We start from the raw sequence: 13,737 nt of genomic DNA on the forward strand, positions 1-13,737 counted from the left end.
TCATGACCACCATGATGCAGACCATGCAGCAACAACAAGAGCTGTTGGGCCAAATGTCCACATAAGTTGCAGCCATGATGGAGGAGCGAGTAGTACCACCACCACTACCAGATTGGCCAATACTTTTTGCACCACTTGTGCCTCAACACCTAGCGGAAAACTCTACAACCAAGGTGATGGAGATATTTAAGAAACTCTAACCACCCGTGTTTTCCAAGTTAAATTTTGAGGCAATGCAGCCGGAATGATGGATTAGTGCCCTGGAGAAGGCATTCGACTTGCTTGAATGTACGGATGCGCAGAAGCTGATATGTGCAGGTTATCAGCTACAGAACGACGCAGAAGCATGGTGGAAGACCACCAAGCCTAATCTTGAAGCAGCTCATCCAAATCCTACCTGGGACCAATTTGTTTGCACAAAATAATAACCACAAGCGTATGGATCAATCGTAGCTACGGGTTGAACTCAAGGAGATATACGCCACCTTACTTTACTCACTTTAAAGCAATGCAAAGTAAACCAAATTAATTAAATTGTTGAATTAAACTAACGACAATTAAACTAACGGATCCTAACTCACAAGCATCTACGTCCTAACACACATCCATCTAACCTATTATGCATCTAATGCGGATTGACAAAATTGGAGGAATTAAATTACCACAACCACAAAATCAAAAACTAAAAATCAAAGAAATAGAACTAACTAATTGAAGCTTGAACCGGATTGAAGTTGATATCACACTTGAAATGGTGCTACCAAATCCAAAAAAATAAAATAAAAGTAATTAAATTAAAATCCTACCACAATGCATGATAATAATAGTGAATAAAAAATAAAAGTCCTAAAAACATGATTGAATTAGAGAGATAGAGAATGAGAATAAAAATAAAAATACTGGAGAATGAAAATTTCCTAATAGAATGGAAGGATTAATGGAGATGATAACACTAATAAAATAAAACTAATAGAAGAAGAAAGAGATAGAGAATAAGAAGTAGAAATTAGAACTAGAAGAATTAAGAGGTTAAGAAGAAGAAGAACATAAAAAAAAATAAAATAAAAATTGATACTCCCTTCTACCAAAGTTGAGTTGCATGAACTAATTAGGCTTTGCATGAATGTATTTGAAGAAGCTTGAACACTTGAATACTCCTACCATGGCTTCCTCTTCCAAGTCTTCTAAATCTTCTCACTAGAATTTAGAAGCCTAGACTAGAAAGCTTTACAACCTAAACTAGAATTAAATTATTACAACCTAATTGAAGACATAAAATTAAAGCATGAATCAAAAGCATTACAACCATGAAACTGAAAGCATGAAATCAAACTAGAACTTAGAAAGCAAAAAACTAGAAGAAGAAAAGAAGAAATTTCACTAATGAATTGAACCACATTACAAAGGAGAGGGTAGGGGTATTTATAGGGGGAAGAGAGAAGAAGAGAGAAGAGGGAAGTGGTAGGAGAAATACTCCCTAAGAAAAGAGAATATTCTCTTCTCCTTCCTCCTTTACAATGCCTTGAATCCTAAGAAAAAGGAAAAAAATAGAAACTAAGAGAGATAAAAATCCTAGCTACATAAACCTTATATTTATCAAAAAGTAACTTTCTAATTCTAACTTGTGCTTCCTTTTCCTTATAGGTATCTTCTCCAAGCAATGAGATCAAGACATCTTTGACTTTTCAACCTTCTATGGATAAGAGAAAAGATAACTTCTGCGAATTGTGCTAAAGCCCCTCAAATCTGAACTTCCGTTTTACTTTGTCCCCAGCCAATTTTCAATAATTATAAACAAACCCCTGCAGACCATTTTCGTGCGTCGTTACGGAAACGGCCGTAACTTCTTTGTTTCAACTCGAAATTAAGTGCCGTTTGAACCGTTGCGAAGCTGACTCGATGGGCTACGTATCTATGCTATTAAAACCTCAAAATTATGGTAAGGGGCCCACTATAATCACATTTAAATTTGACTAATTGGCGTGATTCTTTCAGTGCTCAATCCAAACTTGATTTTCTCGACTCCTGGGTGCTTCCGGCTACTGCCAAACACCACTAAATAGCTTAAAAATGGATCCTTAGCATCATTTGCTCCATTTTCATAAGAATTCACCTAAAACTTGAAAACACAAACAAAAACCTCGAGTAGTTCCGTTCCAAGTATAAAAATGCATGCTTTATGGCCCTAAGATTTCACACATAAATGTGCTCATCAGATTCCCCCACACTTGAACGTTACTTGTCCTCAAGTAAATAAAAACAAAAAACAAATCTAGAATGCAAAAATCCTAACTCACTTTCGTAGGAATCAAGGTTGCACTTAGCATGTGCAACAAGCCTTTAAACCCCATAGGTTACCCCTAGTGGACGAGTTTTGTCTCGTGGGTGTTTGTTGTGAATATACACCCAAAATTCAATAAGAAAGAATGTTGCAAATTTCAATCATGGCATAAGTAGAAAAGTGCACATAATCCCAAAAGGTGCTCAATTAAAGATCAAGGAGCCAAAGGTTCCCCCACACTTGAATTTTGTCACCCCACATCAATTCAAGTAACAAGCATGCATCAAGGTCAAGGGATCTCCTCATATTTTCTGAACACTACTCACCTTCAAGTAAACCCCCCCCATAGCATTGATGGAACCAAAGACTTAGGCTTTGAGTATTTTTTACCATACTTTCTTTTCAGGCATTAAGGCAGAAAACACTTTTCTTTCACAACAGTAAACTCTATTTCTACTCCACTACTGTTCTCTGAATGACATGGTGGAGCATACACTAGACACCCAAGTACTTGGTAGCTTTGCTTTTGCATATATCTATAGAGACTTTGAGACATTGATGCAGGAGTTGTTTTTTTTTTTTTTTTTTTTTGAGTTTCCTTCCAAGGAATTTTGAACAAGTCACCCTGCTTCCTGAGGCAACAGTGCCTTGTCTAGTCCCAAGGAATTCCACTTTCCTTTCTTGTTTCTCTTTTTTTTTTTTTTTTTTTTTTTTTCATTCACTTTCATGCCTTGCCTTGTCACAAATAAATTGGTCTCAATTACTAGCCAAAAGATCAAAGGGTCCATAAAACACATAGAGAAATCTAGCCATCAAATGAAATAACGTTCATATTTTCCAATTCAGTCCCTCTCACCGGATACAAACCAACTACCGTTCTTGAAAAGGGATTTCTTTATTATTTCGCACGCTAGGGCACCTAATTCCCTCTCTCTCTCGCTTCTCACTCAAAGAAACGTATGCACAAAACCAAACTACCGCCACAATCAAAATTCATAAAATTCAGCAATTAAGTCCAACACACACCCCCACACTTAATCCATGCAATGTCCTCAATGCATGCAGAAAAGAAAGAATAAGGACAAGGGATGAGATGAGGGGGCTTACCAGATATAATCAACAAAGAGGATCATGAAGAGTCACGAGCTCTACAAATAGTACTAGGGGCAGCAACAGAAACCTCAATCCATGGCCAGTAAATGTAGAAAGAGCTTCAGAACCAGAAAATACTCGATCATGAACTTTAGTAAAGCGAGAAATAATATGGAAGTTAAGCACAAAGGATAAATACCTAACAGGAAAATCTGTCCTCATGGGATAGTGAAAAATGAAGACAGTGAACAATAATCCATATAGACAAATCCTCCCATCCCCTCCCATGGTCAATGCAGAATGCATGTCATTATCGTAAAAACTAACCAAAAATGGATCGCAGTAAGCATCAAAAGGATCATGAATATCAGTAACCTCATCAAGATAATCATAAAAAATGAGAGGTTTACTCAAATCAATCCTAGCAATAAGACTATCTTCCCCTTGCATAACTTGGTTTTTCAAATGAGGATCACGATAATATGCTTGAAAAGCATCATGACTAACATTGTCCTCCTCAATAAAATCATCAAACCTAGGAGGTTTGGACCAATCAACATACGGGATAATCATGGGAGAATCAAATATGAAGGGTTGAGGAATGGAGGTGGATAGGGGTCCAAGGGACTCCAATGGTGGTTGGATGTTCCAGACCTCAGATAAGGTGGTATTATCAACACCTTCCAATTCCTCCGTACAGTCTTGAAATCCTGAATCAAAATAAAAAAAGAAAGTCTCATCATCTGGGAATTCCTGAAGCACATGAACCTCTTCATCCATATCAGGTTGCCTGCCCAACCTGAACACATTAAAATCCACAGAGGTATTACCAAAAGATAATTTCATGAGACCATTCCTACAATTGATTAAAGCATTACTGGTAGCAAGGAATGGTCTACCCAAGATAATTGGGATTTGGTCCTTAAAATTGGCATTAGGTTGGGTATCTAAGATAATAAAATCCACAAGAAAGATAAATTTTCCAACCTTTAACAGGACATCCTCAATCATCTCCTTGGGAACTTTTATCGACCTGTTTGCAAGTTGAAGAGTAATTCTGGTCGGTTTCAGCTCTCCCAATCTCAACTGTTGGTAGACATGAAAGGGTAATAGGTTCACACTTGCACCATGGTCTAATAAGGCATGATCAATAGTGGTGTTGCCTATAGTGCAAGAGATGGTGGGGCTACCTGGGTCCTTATGCTTGGCTGCTATTGGCTGTGCGATGAGAGAACTAATATTAGCAGCCAAGAATGCCTTTTTGGGCACAGTGGTGGTCCGCTTTTTGGTGCATAAGTCTTTGAGGACTTTAGCATAAGCACGGACCTGGGCTATAACATCCAATAAAGGAATATTCACCTGAACCTATTTAAGAACAATAAGTATTTTCTCCACAGAAGGAGATTTCTTGCTAACCAACCTATTTGGGAAAGGGGCAGGTGGGGTATCAACTCTTTCAGGGGTGGTCTCTTTCACTTTCTCAACAGAATCATCTTTGGTTTCCTCAACCAAATCATCTGGACTTACTTCAGGTTGATCAGACGAACCAGGAATAGTAGGCACTTCAATGGCCTCATCAGAAGGGGGAGAATCAACAGGAGTATAGGATGGTAGAGATTGAGGTGTACTAACTTGTTGATACTCATGGCCACTCCGCAAAGCTTATATTGCATTTACCTGATTGGAGGGCCCTTGATGCTGTTGGCCTTGTACAACATTGAGTGGAGGGTCTTGGGTACCTTGTTGAATATGAACCTGATGCCTAGGATTTGGCTCAGGTTGGCTAGGTAACTTCTCTGTTTCCCTCTCATGTATGATCGTGGCAAGCTGAGTGAGCTGTCTCTCAATATTATTGTGGCCTATCATGAGAAGGGCTATCTTGTTCTCCATCTCATTCATTCTTGTTGTTTCTCCTGTATTGATAAACCTTGGGGGTGGCTGATAGGGAGCAAGGAGAGATTAGGACGAGGGGGGAAGGGGTGAGGAGACATACCTTGATTTTGTGGTGCAAAGTTGGGCCTTTGGACACCAAGCTAGCCTTGATTGTGAAAGTTAGAAGGGCCTGCTTGATTTCCTTGATTCCAGGAGAAATTGGGGTGATTTCTCCATCCTGGATTGTAAGTGTTGCTATATGGATTATTTTGGTAGAGGGCACTTACATTTTCAGTATTGAAATTACCCACAAAGGTGTTGCGACACTCCTCCAAAAGATGTCCAGGGGTATGGTACCAACTACATATTGACACATGGCTGACCTGGTTAACCGGCATAGGCTCTTTAAGGATAATGGAGTCTAACCTTTTGATGAGGCTGTCCAGTTTGGCTTCCTTGGCTGGTACACCATCAATGATGTGACCCTTAGTGGTCCTTTCAGCCTCTTGGGAGCATTTCCACTCCCTAGTCTTATCAGCCAAGTTGGTCAAGAATGTCCAGGCATCATTCGCATCAGAAAAAGAGGTGAAGCCTGTAAGACACAGATTCTAAAAGCTGATTGGTTTGAAAGTCTATGCCCACATAAATAATTTGGCAGATTTGCCATAAGTCAATACCATAGTGAGGGCATTCTAACAGGAGGTTCTTGAATCTCTCCATGAATCTAGAGAAAGACTCATGTGGTTTCTGCCTGAATTGGAGTATGTCACTCTTGAGTTTATTGGTCTTGTGAAGAGGAAAAAATTTTCTCAAGAAGACAATGGTAAACTGATCCCATGTAGTAATGGAATTAGTCGGTAGTCCATAAAGCCATTTTTTAGCTTGGTCCTTCAGGGCATAGGGTATAAACCGAAGCCTAACTGCATCATCAGTTAAATTTTGAACCTTAATTAGAACACAGACCTCCTCAAATTCCTTAAGGAAGAGATATGCATCTTCATTGGCCATCCCATGGAAGTGGGGTAGCATGCTAATGAAGTTGGTCTTGAGTTCATAATTGTTTCCTGTAACAGTAGGCAGACTAATGCAAGAAGGTTGTGCAGCCCTAGTAGGGTAAAACCTTTCCTTAAGAGTCTTGGGTTCACCCATTGTCAAAGGTGGTGGAGAAGATGGTAGTCTAATAAGACGGTTAGATGAATCACAGGTCCGCAATTGAGCCACCTAAACAGATATGAAGTCTCCTTTAGAAAAAATAAAAGACTAGAAAAAAATAAAAAAACAAGAGGGAGTCCAAGGTAGATAGTGTATCTGTCCCTCAAGAATCGAAACAGTGGTTCCAAAGCGGTAAGATTACCATATAGGTTGACAGCGAGGGGACCCGTATAGTCTTCAAGAGCCACCTAAGGGCTACTCCAATTGGATTCTGATGTAGAGTGGAGAACTACTATACATTTCTGTTTCCTAGGCACTCACTATGTCACTTTCCTGTTATCAAAGTTGGTCACCTCCAAAGATAAGTCATATGCCATTCCACTCAACCAAGTCAAGATGCAGCATCGTAGGTAACTTAATCCTATGAGGGACACCAAAAGAGGCTGAGTTTGAGCATAAGAAGGACTTTAGATTGGGCGCAGAGTCTTTGAAACAGAAGAGAAACAAGATGAGATTTTCAAAAATTGATTTTTTTTTTTATAGAAGAAAAAAGAAAATAAACTAAGCACTCCGAATTACTTAAAAATCAGAAAAATAAAGTGGACAATAATCTTCCCGGCAACGGCGTCAAAAACTTGTTTGCACAAAAATAATATCCGCAAGCGTACGGATCAATCGTAGCTACGGGTAGAACTCAAGGATATATACGCCACCTTACTTTACTCACTTTAAAGCAATACAAAGTGAACCAAATTAATTAAATTGTTGAATTAAACTAACGACAATTAAACTAACGGATCCTAACTCACAAGCATCTACGTCTTAACACACATCCATCTAACCTATTATGCATCTAATGCAGATTGACTAAATTGGAGGAATTAAATTGCCACAACCACACAATCAAAAACTAAAAATCAAAGAAATAGAACTAACTAATTGAAGCTTGAACCGGATTGAAGTTGTTATCACACTTGAAATGGCGCTACCAAATCTACAAAAATAAAGCAAAAGTAATTAAATTAAAATCCTACTACAATGCATGATAATAATAGTGAATAAAAAATAAAAGTCCTAAAAACATGATTGAATTAGAGAGATAGAGAATGAGAATGAAAATAAAAATAATGGAGAATGAAAATTTCCTAATAGAATGGAAGTAGTAATGGAGATGATAACACTAATAAAATAAAACTAATAGAAGAAGAAAGAGGTAGAGAATGAGAAGTAGAAATTAGAACTAGAAGAATTAAGAGGTTAAGAAGAAGAACACAAAAAAAAAAAAAAAAAAAAAAATTGATACTCCCTTCTACCAAAGTTGAGTTGCATGAACTAATTAGGCTTTGCATGAATGTATTTGAAGAAGCTTGAACACTTGAATACTCCTACCATGGCTTCTTCCTCTTCCAAGTCTTCTAAATCTTCTCACTAGAATTTCAAAGCCTAGACTAGAAAGCTTTAAAACCTAAACTAGAATTAGATTATTACAACCCAATTGAAGACATAAAATTCAAGCATGAATCAAAAGAATTACAACCATGTAATTGAAAGCATGAAATCAAACTAGAACTTAGAAAGCAAAAAACTACAAGAAGAAAAGAAGAAATTTCACTAATGAATTGAACCACATTACAAAGGAGAGGGTAGGGGTATTTATAAGGGGAAGAGAGGAGAAGAGAGAAGAGGGAAGTGGTAGGAGAAATATTCCCTAAGAAAAGAGAATATTCTCTTCTCCTTCCTCCTTTACAATGCCTTGAATCCTAAGAAAAAGGAAAAAAAATAGAAACTAAGAGAGATAAAAATCCTAGCTATATAAACCTTCTATTTATCAAAAAGTAACTTTCTAATTCTAACTTGTGCTTCCTTTTCCTTGTAGGTGTCTTCTCCAAGCAATTAGATCAAGGCATCTTTGAATTTTCAACCTTCCATGGATAAGAGAATATTTTTCAAAAGAAATCTATCCATAGTAAAATTCCAAAAGTGCAATTGGAAAGTTGGAGGAGAGAGAGAATAAGGGTGATGTGTTATGAATGGGGTTGTTTGTTAATTAGTTAGGTTTGTAGGTTGTGTTTGTTTGTTAGTTAGATTTGTATTGCCCCTACAAAAGGGATTTCCTTGTATTCATGAGGTATGAAAAGAATGAAGAAATTAGTTTAGTTTGTCTCTCTCAGCTCCCTCTTCTTAGGAGTCCCTCACTGGCTCAAATAAGTGAGATTTTCTCTGTTAGGGTTCTTGAATCCCTTCCCAGATTCTGGAATCATAACAATTAATGTTATGAATGGGGTTGTTTGTTAATTAGTTAGATTTGTAGGTTGTGTTTGTTTGTTAGTTAGATTTGTATTGCCCCTATAAAAGGGAATTCCTTGTATTCATGAGGTATGAAAAGAATGAAGAAATTAGTTTAGTTCGTCTCTCTCAGTTCCCTCTTCTTAGGATTCCCTCACTGATTTGACTTACTGAGATTTTGTCTGTTAGGGATCTTGAATCCCTTTCCAGATTCTATAATCATAACATTGGTGCTTTCATTGATCCTCTCTTTCCCATTTCCTTTGCTTTCATCTTTCCTGGTCTTTCATTCTTAAGCTCCACAGTGCTTCCAATGGGTCTGTTCTCCGAGTACAATAGGCTGGTTCTCCTTTTCCGGTCACTAGAACGTAAAGATCCGAATTATGCATTCCTTCCATGTCTTGAAGATGCAATCTGTAAGGAGCAAGAGAGGATTTATTATAGTGTTGATCTTCAGGTAATTGAAGATTTTGGTTCAATGGCCGAACTTGAACCTTACTTGGTACTATCTAGAGCATCCATGGCAGAGATCTCTTCCATTGTCATGGTTGCGTTGTCATCCACCCCTGTAGTTGTCCTTGCTTCTGTAGAAATTCCAGTCACCACTGCAGTTGGTGTTCAACTAGTCAAGACTGAGAATGGCGTAGACAAGGCTGTACCAGAGAAGACTATAGCCGATGGTCGCATAACCGCTGTGGAAGTTTCGTTGCAGGCTACGTTGATTGTGAAACGTGAGGGAATTTTCAAACCCTTCACAGAGAAGGTTGAACTTGCCGATTCAATGGTAATGGCCGAAACCCATTGCAAGAAACCCATTCCCCGTGCAAATTGGAATGATACTAGTGCTGCGACACCATTCTTGAACCAAGATTTCATAGATTTCTTGGCTTTCCTGTCCATTCCGCCATGGCCACCATTGATCGCTCTAGGATTCGCTTGCAGCACTGTCTCACAAAAGCTTCCACACTCAACATTCAATCTTGGCACCCTCCTCTACCATACATGTATGACAGGGAGGGCAGGGGACTGGACCCCTCGGCCACCACCAGAGCCCCCACCTTCGACGGGAGTACGAGAGGGCAGTCACGATCACATCAAGCTCAAAGGTTTCTTGGTTTCACCAGAGGATGTTAGATGCTTCTTGGTTTTCTTGATCATTCTGCCTTGGCCACCACTAGAGCCGCTACATTCGCTGGTACTCACACCCGCTGTTACTCTATTCGACGCCGATGATCCTGTCTCCTCTTCGGGTTTCTTGGCGTCTATGGAGGACTAGATTCCTCGACCGCCATCGGAGCCGCCACCAAGTAACAAAATAGTTGACGGTGGTGGTTCAGATTTCCCACTTGAGGAGAAAATGGAGATCACAAATCTGACGCCGAAATGGTACGGTAGCTATTAGAGCAAGTAGAGCCATCGATCCTCGCAACCACGAATACAGAGTCGATTCTGGCCTCGGCGCTTATTGCTGCAGGGGGCTCTGTTTCTTTGTAGGGTACCTCTATCTCTACGGGCTTGCATCAGGAGATTGATGAGTTGGGACCAGGCGGTGTTGGTGGGCTTCTGGGTGATTCCAAGACCCTGAGATTCTGCAGTAACTGCCCTCAGATATATCATCGATTATCGTAGCACCGGCAGCCACACCTTTGTTGACAGAGCCGTCAATATCATCGATTTCAAGGCAAAACACGATGGAGCCAACAACATCAGAGTCTTCGGCCTGGTTGGAGACCAAGAAGATGGAGGAACCAAGCTTGAGTTCCACGGTAAGGATGAGAGGGAGCTCTTGTTCAGCCTTCCTCTTTGGATACATAACTCTCTTTAGTTCCTCTGCTCCGAAAGCGTTTCTGTACATCTGAGCAGTCTCATTTTTGAATTAGGGATCGTTAGATGAGGTTTTAGGGCAAAGAAGGTAACGGCCTTGAAGCTTCCATTCTCGACTCCATCGGTCTGGCCATCAACGATTGTAGCATTCTCCTGCGCCATTGTTGAGTTAAGCTGGCTGCAAGAAAGAAAAGTTGCACAAAAGAACAAAGGGATAGAGACCAAAAAAAAAAGTGCCATCTCCATCTCTTATTTTCTCAACTTCACGGCCAATAAAGTGATGTCTTTTCCGAAGACTTGCTATCCCATGTGGATCTGATTGTGGTTAGGACACGTGGATTAGCCAAGAGCTCATGCTGTGGGTGTTAATTCATATTTGTTTGTGGCCTCAGTTCCCATTTCTTTTCATTTTTGTTTGTTATGTTGGCCTGATTTGTGGGTTAAATGGGTTGGTGTAGTCATTTCTTGGCTCCAACCTTGAGGACAAGGTTATTTTGATGGGCTATGGAATGTTATGAATGGGGTTGTTTGTTAATTAGTTAGATTTGTAGGTTGTGTTTATTTGTTAGTTAGATTTGTATTTCCCCTATAAAAGAGATTTCCTTGTATTCATGAGGTATGAAAAGAATGAAGAAATTAGTTTAGTTTGTTTCTCTCAGCTCCCTCTTCTTAGGAGTCCCTCACTGACTCGAATAAGTGAGATTTTCTCTGTTAGGGTTCTTGAATCCCTTTCTCAGATTCTAGAATCGTAACAATTGGTGCTTTCATTGATCCTCTCCTCCCCATTTCCTTGCTTACAATGGGTCTGTTCACCGAAAACAACAGATTGGTCCTCTATTTACATTCATGAGAACAACGAGATCCAAATGCTCCGATCATCCAATATCTTGAAGACGAAATCTCCAAGGAGCAAGAGCGTATGGTATTGATCTTGATTCTTATTTTGCATCTCATGGAGCGTCAATGGCGCATTTGGGTCATAAAGACGGTTCCACACCTGAGCCCATTTCCACTGCCATGGCTACATTTTCATCCACCCGTGTCACTGTAGTTGCTGCCAAGGATGTTACCATTACAGAGAAGGTCGTGGAAGATCATCACATGCAAGAAATCTCTGCAGCCGAGCTGTTTCCTGCTTCGGTTGTAGATTTGGGTGTCCAGGAAAAGTTCTTTGACTAGGATCTGTTCATAGAAGGCATATTGATCTTCCGCAACGATTTTGTTCCTGTGAGTGTTGCGCAAGGATGTCAAGCCATCAAAACCATGGTGACTCCCAATTCCAAGGCCTTTCTGCCAAACGGAGCAGTGCGAATTCTCACTATACCTGGCATGGTCAGGAGGATTACCCAAGATGCGCACTATAATTACAAGCTTCGCTTCGATGATCCAATCACATTAATTACAGGCTTCTTGGTTGTTCTGTCCATTCCGCCATGGCCACCGTCGGCCGCTCTAGGATTCGCTTGCGGTGCCGCCTCACAAAAGCTACCCCACTCCACATCCAATCTTGGCACCCTCCTCCACCATACGCATGCGGTAGGGAGCGCTGGACACTGGACCCCTCGGCCACCACCAGAGCCACCACCACCGCTCTGGTGTGACTGTGACCTGCGGTTCTACACCAAATCCGCTGCTCTGCTGTAGTTTTCATCGTTAATAGCCCCTGATTTTGCTTCTCCTACTCCAGCCTCATATTCGCCAGTTTTCTTAACAAGGGTTCTCTTCCATGGCTATTAGTCTCTGAATATTTTTTTTCTCTGCCGTCTTTTGGGTTGGGAAATTTGTTTCTATTATTTTTCTTTTTTTAGGAGATTTCTCATCTTCGATCAGTGAAGGGATGTCGGTTTAGATCTGGAGGCCTTTCGACCATGATTTTATCGTCAGGGATTTCTTTAAACTCGAGGTCTTTGCATTCGAAAGAACTTGAAGCCGAAGAGAGATTTCTTTCTGCGATCGGTTGAAGCTCTAATGCCATGGATGGTTTCTTCGGTGCTGATGTCGTGATTTCTTGGTTTTGTTCTCTACGCTTGCCTTTGATGACTCCACCACCGGATACATAGAAGAAGAAGATGATTTGAAGTTAGATGATAGGAAGAGAGAAGTAGCTTCTGGAACATTGCCAATATGGGAAGGCATTCTTGGGTAGCGTCTATGCCAGGGTATTGAGCAAGAATGACAACGAAAAAGTGCGCTAGAAGAAGAAGACCCATACACAGAACTATCAATGGGAGGGTCACTAGAACGAGTGGATTCCAGCCCATGTTTTTGATGCTCTCAAGTGTTTAGAACCAGGTCTCATGGTGTTTAGGACACGTGGATTGGCCAAGCTCATGCTGTGGGTGTCAATTCATATTTGTTTGTGGCCTCAGTTCCCATTTCTTTTCATTTTTGTTTGTTCTGTTGGCCTGATTTGTGGGTTAAATGATTTGGTGTAGTCGTTTCTTGGCTCCAACCTTGAGGACAAGGTTGTTTTGATGGGCTATGGAATGTTATGAATGTGGAATTAGGGGATATGATTAGATTAGTCGATTAGTTAGGTTGTTATTACTTGATTGTATTACCCCTATAAAAGGGATTTCCTTGTAATCATGAGGTATGAAAAGAATGAAGCAATTAGTTTAGTTTGTCTTTCTTAGCTCCCTCTTCTTAGGAGTCCCTCACTGACTCGAATAAGTGAGATTTTCTCTATTAGGGTTCTTGAATCCCTTTCTCAGATTCTAGAATCGTAACAATTATAACATTCCATAGCCCATCAAAACAACCTTGTCCTCAAGGTTGGAACCATGAAACGACTACACCAACCCATTTAACCCACAAATCAGGCCGACATAACAAACAAAAAATGAAAAGAAATGGGAACTGAGGCCACAAACAAATATGAATTGACACCCACAGCATGAGCTCTTGGCTAATCCACGTGTCCTAACCACAATTAGATCCACATGGGATAGCAAGTCTTCGGAAAAGACATCACTTTATTGGCCATGAAGTTGAGCAAAAAAGAGATGGAGATGGCACTTTTTTTTTTTTTTTTTTTTTGTCTTTGTCCCTTTGTTCTTTTCTGCAACTTTTCTTTCTCGCTGCCAGCTTAACTCAACAATGGCATAGGAGAATGCTACAATCATTGATGGCCAGACCGGTGGAGTCGAGAACGGTAGCTTCAAGGCCGTTACCTTCTCTATTCTGAAACCTCATCTAACGATCCCTGATTCGAAAATGAGACTACTCAG

At 40.1% G+C, this 13,737-nt stretch overlaps 1 pseudogene; it reads right to left on the bottom strand.

The window, feature by feature from the left end:
* Positions 1 to 10,190: 10,190 nt before the first annotated feature.
* On the bottom strand, positions 10,191 to 10,677 carry LOC122648287 (annotated as a pseudogene).
* Positions 10,678 to 13,737: the final 3,060 nt, after the last annotated feature.

Source organism: Telopea speciosissima, unplaced genomic scaffold (genome assembly GCF_018873765.1).
Source record: "Telopea speciosissima isolate NSW1024214 ecotype Mountain lineage unplaced genomic scaffold, Tspe_v1 Tspe_v1.0705, whole genome shotgun sequence".
NCBI classification, from domain to species: Eukaryota; Viridiplantae; Streptophyta; class Magnoliopsida; order Proteales; family Proteaceae; genus Telopea; species Telopea speciosissima.